Source organism: Arvicanthis niloticus, chromosome 16, assembly GCF_011762505.2.
Source record: "Arvicanthis niloticus isolate mArvNil1 chromosome 16, mArvNil1.pat.X, whole genome shotgun sequence".
Taxonomy (NCBI): Eukaryota; Metazoa; Chordata; class Mammalia; order Rodentia; family Muridae; genus Arvicanthis; species Arvicanthis niloticus.
Genome location: NC_047673.1, coordinates 62,040,543 through 62,050,012, shown reverse-complemented (window position 1 = coordinate 62,050,012; position 9,470 = coordinate 62,040,543). Strand labels below are relative to the sequence as shown.

Below are 9,470 nucleotides of genomic sequence, written 5' to 3'. Positions count from 1 at the left end.
GTCGTATGAGGTTTTCCGTTCTCTGGCTCTCTCTCGCTCTCTCTCTCTGTCGCTGTCTCTCTAACTCTGTCTCTCTCTGTCTCTGTCTCTCTTTGTCTCTCTCTCTGCATCTCTGTCTCTCTCTGTGTCTCTCTCTGCCTCTCTCTCTCTCTCTCTCTCTCTCTCTCTCTCTCTCTCTCTCTAATTACATCAGGAAGGAGGCGCCACTACCATCACACTACATGGAATGAAATTTTGAATTCTCCTACCCACTAGGCATCATCAACAACAAAAAATAATAACTTGGCTTAAAAGAATGGATTTTTTGGCTGTGCATTCTGGGCATTGAGGCTGAGCCCGCTGTCGCCTGTGGGGAGCGAGGAGAGGTTGCGACCAGCAACGGAGAAGAGGGAGTCCAGCCGGAGCCAGCAAGGCCCGCCCATCCGTTCACCTGGCCCTCTGCCGGGTTCCCCACGCAGCCTGCTTCTGCAAAGTGGTACGATCAAAGGGACTATGTATTCATTGAATTTTGTGTTGAAGACAGTAAAGATGTTCATGTAAACTTTGAAAAATCCAAACTTTCAGCTGTCTTGGAAGAAGCAATGATTTTAAGCATCTAAATGAAATTGATCTTTTTCACTGTATTGATCCAAATGATTCTAAGCATAAAAGAACAGACAGAAATAAATTGGCTAATATCTTAAATATTAGCCAATTCTCTGCCATTCTTCCAGGATGCCTTTCAGGATTATTCCACTAAAGTTTATTTTTCATAAACAACATACTTTGCATCATTGTATGTGATCACTTGTCAGTGTTCAGGTGTATTTTAGCTAGAACTAGTAGATGCCCTAACTTAGATGGTGTTTGAAGCCTATACATTTGGTATTGTTTGGCCCTTAAGCTTTTACATCTCTTAGCATGGAGGACGAAGAAAGCTGTACACTGTTGCTTGAGAGTATGTACATTTTAGACCAGATTTGTATTTCACTGTCAGTATGGCAACTGAGTGGAAAATGTTAATACACTATTGGATTTTTTATTTCCTGTTTTGATTTCAGCTTATGCCCTGGCTGGAAAACCTCAATTTATATTCATGACAGTGAGGATTTTTTTAAAACATCTACATTCTTCCTAATAAACTGTTGGAAGATTAAGAAAGAAAGAAAGAAAGAAAGAAAGAAAGAAAGAAAGAAAGAAAGGATTGTTTACACTTGTGGTCTCAGGCATTTTGAGCCCATTTCTCATTCTAATTAATTGAGTCTAAATGAACTTTTTTTTTTTTTTACCTAGGACACTATGGGAGACTCATGAGGTGAATTGTAGTCCCTGAGACACCATATCTGTAATCATTCCTGGATTGAAGACATTTCTGATGATCAGAATGGAGGTGACCAACAAGATGGCTTCTCTCCATCCTGTGAACTTTTGCAACCATCACCCTATGGGGTCCACAGGAGGTGACTGAAGTCAACTCACTACCTGACATTGGGCATGATGTCCCATGATCCTGATCACACCGGAGGCCTGTGAGATGGCTATGGCAAGTATCAATACTTGCACCTTATTGAAAGTCAGAGTCAGGCTTTGCCTAAGTCATGTGTCAGCTATGGTGAACTCCCAATGTATTCTCCACATGCAGAAATATGTCAAGATTATGAGTCTGACTAGAATCCTCTAGAAATCAGGTTAGGCCAGCCTCTGACCCTTTTCTTATGTCTTTCTGCGCTGTGCCTGTGGTTTTCTCTTCCTGGCATGGCAGACAGCAAAGCTTTGAACTAGAAGAGAAGATATAGCCGGAACAAATGAACAAGGTTTTAAGCTGAATTTAGGCAGGGACAGTTTTAGACTACACATTAAAAAGGAACTGAGAAGAGAGGGTGGGGTGAAATGGTAGGACCGGCAGAATACGGAAATAAGTTTGGTCCAGCCCAGAGTTTCTCAAAGCCATCTCCCCACCCATCTTAGCAGAGTCTTCCTAGAAGCTGAAGAAAGAGGGCAGGGTTGCAAAAATAGGTGAAGAGCCAGTATGGAGAGCCAGCTGCAGCACTTCTGGATAGACAACACAATTCTCAGGCTGCAGACGTGTCTCAGTAATTAAGAACACTTGTTCTTGCAGATCGTCCAAGTTTGATTCCATATGGAGCCACCAGTATCTATATGGTGTTTCAGAACCATGTGTAACTGTAGTTCCAAGGGATCTGACACCCTCTTCTTACCTCCACCACCGAGAGTAGGCATGCACATGGCTTACATACATACATGCAGACAAAACAGTCAAACATATAAAAATAAATAAACCTAAAAGAAATTTAAAAAAATACAGTTCTCAACATGAGCATGGTTGTTGAGAGGCACTCTGCCCCACGTTTGGGGGACAGAAATGTCCCAGATTGCTCTATCAATGTTGGAAGCCGCACTGCCAAAAGCCTTGGGGGTTAAATTGTTAGAGCCTGCACTGCCCCAAGCTGCTCCGGTCCACGGATCAGGGTTCAGCAAGAGAGAGAGTGAGAACGGACTTGAAGAATGGAGACCAGACAGAATGTGATTCAATCCCATTTATTCTTCAGTCTCTCTTCTCTCTTTCCAAGTCCCTAGTTCCAAGTACCAAGTCTCAGGTCCTAATTCCTACTTCCTCGGTAATAAATCTCAAGTCCTAATCTCTGTTCCAAGTTGCTAGTCTCTTTCCCAGTTCCAAGTTCTCTTCCAAGTGCCTGTCTCAAGTACAAGTGCCTACTAACTTCTTCTGTCTGCCTCTTGCCTTTTATATGTCTCACTTCTAAACCACACCTTTAAGTCATGCCTGTAAGTCATGTCCTTAGGTCTTATCTCTAAATCACACCTTTAAGTCTCACACACCCAAGGGAAAATCCTGGGTATCTAAAACAAGATGTTATCAGAGTGTGCTCAGCCGTTGTAGGCTATTGTAATCAAGTCTCTTGTCAGGGTATATGGCTCAAGATGGTTACAAGGATGATAGCCACCTTCTGTCAGCTCCCCACACATGGTGGTGCACCCTTTCAGCCCAGCACTTGAGGCAGAGGCAGAGGCAGAGAGGTAGAGAGGAAGGTGGATCCCTGAGTTGGTGGCCAGCCTGATCTACAGAGCAAGATCCAGGCAGCCGGGGATACACAGAGAAACCCTGTCAGAGAGAGAGAGAGAGAGAGAGAGAGAGAGAGAGAGAGAGAGAGAGAGAGAGAGAGAGACTAGAAAAGAAGAATGAAAAGAAAAAATAGAAATACAGTTCTCATCTCAAAGGGAATAAAAAATAGTTTATTCTTGAGTCAAATATGAGAGACCATAGCTCAGGAACACAGATTCATATAATCCTCAATAGCATGTGCAATGTTGAAACTTGTTTATAGAAGTTTTACAGTTACATATAAAAGAAATCCACAAATCAAAACACTTTGGGAATATATTGGTGGAAATAGAATAATCCCTGCAATCTCTGGTAACATTCTTAGCTTTTAGGTTGGTGAAAGCTCTTGATCTATTAATTTAATACATTCCACAGGGTTACACATCATAGTAACAAGGATATTTCACCACAGAGATAAACAATGAATGGAAATTAAGGGAACTAAAAATAATTTGCTTTAAAATGGCAACATTCCAACACTCCAAGTTCCATTCAGTCGAGAATGGAACACCTTGCCGGGCGGTGGTGGTGCACGCCTTTAATCCCAGCACTTGGGAGGCAGAGGCAGAAGGATCTCTGAGTTTGAGGCCAGCCTGGTCTACAGAGTGAGTTCCAGGACAGCCAGGGCTACACAGAGAAACCTTGTCTCGAAAAAAACAAAACAAAAACAAACAAACAAAAAAGAATGGAACACCTTGAAGAGTGTTTACCACAGGTATGGATTTTCTTCTGGGAGTTTCATTCACATAGTCTAGAAGTAGCCACCTGAAGGAAGTCTCACTTTGAAGGAAAGTGTGCTGGAGGGTGAAGTAGTTCTGAATTAGGGCATTCCTCTACCTACCCTTTCTTTCTCTCCCGACAACTCACTTCAAGCTTTTCTGTACCAAGAACCAATAGATCCAATCTGTCTCATGTCCTAGAGTTTATTCTCAAGTTCCCTGAGAAGATCTGTAGGCTTTGGCTAGCCTAAGAATCTAAACTAGAATGGAAGAATTAGCAAATGAATATTTAAAATTGTCACCTTTCTCCTATGTATGGTTTGCAAGAGATCCCAGTGAAAGTAGACACTGAAGTAGGATACTAGTGAGCTCACCGGTTAGCTGGCATTTGTTGTCATGGGCCCACTTGTTCCATCAACACATACCTGGACCGTCATGTGTGCATATTCTATCACTCATGAGGAATCCAAGACTAGAAGTTGGGACCAAGTTCTAACTGGGTCCTGCCTGAGCTGCAGTCATTTTTTTCTCTCTTGTCTCCTTGCTTTGCTCTCTGCCTGGAGTGCCTCTCTCCTCTACTCATCAACTAGATACCCTCAAGGTTTGTCCTCTCTAGAGATTCAAAGTCACCTTCCCTGTGTCTTTTTCTTCAGACTTCCCCGAACTCTCATTTGTATCACTAAATGGAAATCTCAGCTCTCAGGGGAAGAGTGCAAGCTTCATCCTGGCATTGTGAAAAGGTTTCTAATTAAAATGATTATGTAACTGTGGTGGCTTGAATACAAATGACCCACACAGACTCATGTATGATAATGCTTGGCCCATAGGGTGTGGTACTATTAGGAGGAGTGGCCTTGTTGGAGTAGGTGTGGCCTTATTGGAGGAACTGTATCATTGTGGGGTGGGCTTTGAGGTCTCCTATGCTCAAGCTATGCCCAGTGTGGTCCACAGTCTCCTTGTGCTGCCTGTGGATCAAGATGTAGAACTCTTAGCTCCTTCACCAGTACCATGTCTGCTTGTGTGCTGCCTTTCTTTGCCCCATGACAGTAATGGACTGAACCTCTGAAACTGTAAGTCAACCCTGATTAAATGTTTTCTTTATAAGAGTTGTAGTTGTCATGGTGTATCTTCACACCAATAGAAAAAGATGAATCTAAAAGTAAATCATGCATAATCTCCTTATGGGGGGAGGGAAATAGTACTATTAACTTTCCAGTACTCAGTATTTTCTCCTAATATCTTCTATGCTTATGTACATTCTGCTAGACAACTGGAATTCTATGGTATATGTAATATATATATATATATATATATATATAGAGAGAGAGAGAGAGAGAGAGAGAGAGAGAGAGAGAGAGGTGTATGCTGCTTTATATATGACGCTTTGTCACTTCCTGTAAACATTGCCCCTGGATATTAGGCTTTCTTCTAAAAGAACAACAACAGAAGATGTTGAATGGAAGCTCAATACTTGCTGGTGTGGACACACAGCACTTCAAGCATTCCTTCCCTATGGATGTCTGGCTTATATCTAACTTGTATTTTCTTAGTGATTCTTCAGAGACTAGTGGGAATTGACTCTCTGCGTGGAATGCAGAGAAGAAATTCTGTATTCTTTACTATCTTAATTTGAGAAGAGAATAATTCTAGTAGGAATTTCACATTTTTATATTTGTAATTTTAATATTAACAAGATGTGTCAACTTAAGGAAAGTATATCCTTGCTTTTGTTCCTGGAGTATTTAGGGGGAAAACCTGGTTTCTGACTCCCAAACAACTAGGTTTAGCTACCCATTCTTCACATTTCAATTAATAATATAAACAATGGTAAAAAACCAAATAGAGGAAAGTTCTTAAGTGTAACTGTCTTAGTTAGGGTTTTATTGCTGTGATGATATGCCATGACCACAACAACTCTAATAAGGAAAACATTTAACTAGGGCTCGCTTACAGGTCAGAGATTTAGCCCATTATCATCATAGAGAGAAGGATGGCTTTGCACAGGCAAGCATGGAGCTAGAGAGGGAACTGAGAGTTCTACATCCTAATCTGCAGGCAGCAGGAAATGAGACTAAACTACTGGGCCTAGCTTGAGCAACTGAAACCTCAAAGCCCACACCAGTGACAAGCCTAGTCTAACAAGACCACATCTCCTAACAGTGTCACTCCCTATGACTGTATGAGGACCATTTTTATTCAAACCACCATAGTGGCTTCATTGAAAAGAAAAATTAAAGGTATTCAATGATCCTCAAAGTCTGTCTTTGGGAACAGCATTATAAGGTTTAGGTTTAAATAAAGAGATACTAAGCAATCACACAGTCCAAGACAAAGTGAGTCCCTGCCCACCACTGGCCCGGCATTGGTTTAGCTTCATCATCTCGTAAAGCAGTTCAATTAGTTGTCAGAGCTGGAAAACCTCTTCCAATGAAGAAGGAGCCTCCTCTGGCTGACACCAGGATGTTAGATCCCCTCCCCCAGTAGGATTCCTAGGAAAATAACTGGGATGCCATTGTTTCAATTGTCTGATAGCCTAAGGAAAGGATGAAAATGTTTCTTACTAGAAGGTCCTTGTTTCTGCCTAGTGGTTATACTCTGTGTCTGACTTTACCTGACAGGGAAGCGAGGTAGCTCAGGCCTCATTGAAAACAGAATCCTGAGCAGTTCTCAAAGGTCTACTCAGGCGTGGTAAGCTGATTTTTCTTTTTTGTTTTTGGTTTGGTTTGGTTTGGTTTGGTTTGATTTGATTTTTCAAGACAGGATTTCTCTGTGTGTAACCCTGGCTATTCTGGAACTCTCTCTGTAGAGCAGACTGGCCTCAAACTCAGAGATATTCCCAGTGCTGACTTGTTTGATATGGCCTGTTTTTTTTTTTTTTTTTTTTTTTTTAAAGGAACAAAACACAGACTTAGCCCAAGAAACCTTTGATGTACCACCCTGACTCCATCTTAAGGATGGAAGCCATTTCTTTAAAAGCTCAGAATACGTTCATTTCTGGTTGCTGCAAAATTCAAGCGTGACTGTGCTATAACCTATTTCTAGAATTTTACATACTCCCACCCTATGGAGTTTGACTCATACCTAGAATGTGCCCTGATAAGATGCTCTTTCAAATAATTTTGAAGTGTTCAGTCAAGTTCCTATGTAACCAAACTTCCTCTGGAAAACCTTACACTTTTGGGGGGAGCTATGTAAACTCCTGCTTTCAGCTTTGTTTGATGCTATTTTCTCAAACTCCACTTTAGAGAGGTAGCCCTGTCTGATAGAAAATAAAGCTTGCATAATTTGACCAAAGAATTTGGGTAAGGGTCTTTACTCTCGTTAAACAGAACTAATACATTCTTCTTTAAGATATCCCCTGGGAACAGGCATATTTGGAATGTCCATTCCAAGGTTCAAGGTGCCTCTTCAAGTCTAAAAAAAACTGTAAAACCAAGGCTGGGAGAAGCTACACAGAAAAGATCAGCAACCTACAGAGGGGTGAATCAGCTAATTATGGTATAGAATCGCAGGTGCCTAACTCCGTGGGGCCAAGATATGCCAACAGGGAAGGCTGCAGACACATCTGTGATATGTATGAGAAGACGGACCTCATCATGTGAATTTAAACAAAAGCTGGAGTATCTGCTCTTCGTGGGCCCTTTCTATTACTGTCTACCTGTAACAAGGTCATGATAATGATAGAGTTTTGGATTATTATATTAGTCAAAGTTCTCTAGATTAACCAAACTTATAGAATGAATATATACTCATATATATTAGTAATATATACGAGTATATGTGTATATATGTATGTACATATATACACATATATATCACATTTATTAGAGTGACTTACAGACTGTGGTCCAATAATGACTGGCTATGAACAGAAAGTCCAAGAATCCAGAAGTTTCTTGGCTTACAAGGCTACATGTCACAGTGGGTCTTCACTAGACACTGAAATCCTAAAGAAGTAGACTCTAATGCCAGCGAAGGAATGGTTTTACTAGTGAGGATGAAAGCAACCAAGCAAAGAGCAGAAGTATCCTCCTTCCATGTCCTTATATGGGTTTACAATAGAAGATATGACCCTGATTAAAGGTGCATCTTCTCGCCTTAAGATCCAGATCAAAGGCAAGTATCTTCCCACATCAAAGATATGGATTAGAAGAAGATCTACCTACTTCAAATTAAGAGAAAAAAAATCCCTCACAGGTGTGTCCTCCATTTTTGGATTTTAGTTAATTCCAGACAGTCAAGTGATAACCAGGAATAGCCATCACACGTACCCACTAAGGCAGATAGTTGCCAGAACTTTTATCTACATGATCTTGTTCCAACCCAAACATCCCAATGAGGACAACCATTTTATGGAAGCGAAAACTTAGCTCCAGAGTTATAGATATATCTCAGTGGATAAGGCACTGGCCTAGCATGCAGAAAATATGAGGATGGTCTTCAGAACTGTATAAATCAGGTGTAGTAGCACATGCTTATGTGGTGAATGTAGGAGGATTTAGAAGTTCAAAGGTCATCTGGACCACACACTAGATAGCAAGTTTAAAAGCCAGTTTGGGCTATGTGAGACCCTGTCTCAAAACCAAGCAAGAAGCCCCCAAAGTATATACAAATATTTCCCAGAGAGGCTCAGAGTCTGTCCTAGTTGGTGAGATGAGGTGGGCTCCCTGGTGGCATGGGTGAACGTAGGAGGAAGCTTTGCACCTACATTGAGAGTGACACCAGGCTTGGACCACTGGAGCCAGAAAGGCTCAGGAACTCTGCACAGTGCTTTCGGTAACAGACATTTTAAAGATAAGAAAGTGGGGCTGGATTTGGTACAGCCACCAAAGTCACAGAAGAAGATACTGAAAGAAAAGAAAAAACCTCCCTTTTAAGGTATTCAGTACTCAACATTCAGCATTTGGCACTTCATGAAGCAGACGCCATTTTACAAAGGTCTCTACTTCATTGATAACTTGACAGTCTGGGATGTTATGTGGACCACATTCTTGGGAAACCAAGGGTCAGTGTTATGGGACTATTTACAGAACACAGCTAGACTGTGGGGACAAAACCTTGACTCAGCATTCAGCAGGCTGAAACCTGGGGAGGCAGAGGTTGTATGGAACCTTCCTACAAACACCAAACAGTACCCTAAACACTAGAGAGATCACACATGGTCCAGCACTCACAAATTAACTCCTAAAGAATTGTTCCAAGACACTGGTAAAACCTCTGAACAATTCTTTAGGAGTTAACTGGGAGACCTAACCAGAATCTTCAAAGCAGTTTCCCAAAGAAAAACACCACCTGCCAGTATGCCAACACCTGAAACCTGAGTTTACAAAGAATGTCTAGAGATGAGATGGACTCATAAGAGACTAAGAAGGGATGCTGAGAGTCTCAAGACTAAACCAAGCAAACAAACAAGACAGTATTCATGTACTGTGTCCTCATTCAGCTCTTTCATTTACATGGATTCCTCCTTTAATACCAAAGTCAATTCAGCAGGCCACCTCTGTTCTACTCTGCTCTTGCTGCTACCCTTCTTCCCTTCCTCCTCTATCCTCCTCAGTTAGATTGATCCTTTTGTGCACTGTGCAAAGGTTGTCTTTGTATTATTCAAACGCTGATTTCTCTACCAGCAC

At 41.5% G+C, this 9,470-nt stretch overlaps 1 long non-coding RNA gene across 1 annotated transcript; it reads left to right on the top strand.

The window, feature by feature from the left end:
• Positions 1-42: 42 nt before the first annotated feature.
• Positions 43-4,944, top strand: LOC143434732 (uncharacterized). The gene is made up of 2 exons (XR_013104463.1): positions 43-475; positions 1,273-4,944. It is a non-coding gene; the product is annotated as an uncharacterized LOC143434732 (long non-coding RNA).
• Positions 4,945-9,470: the final 4,526 nt, after the last annotated feature.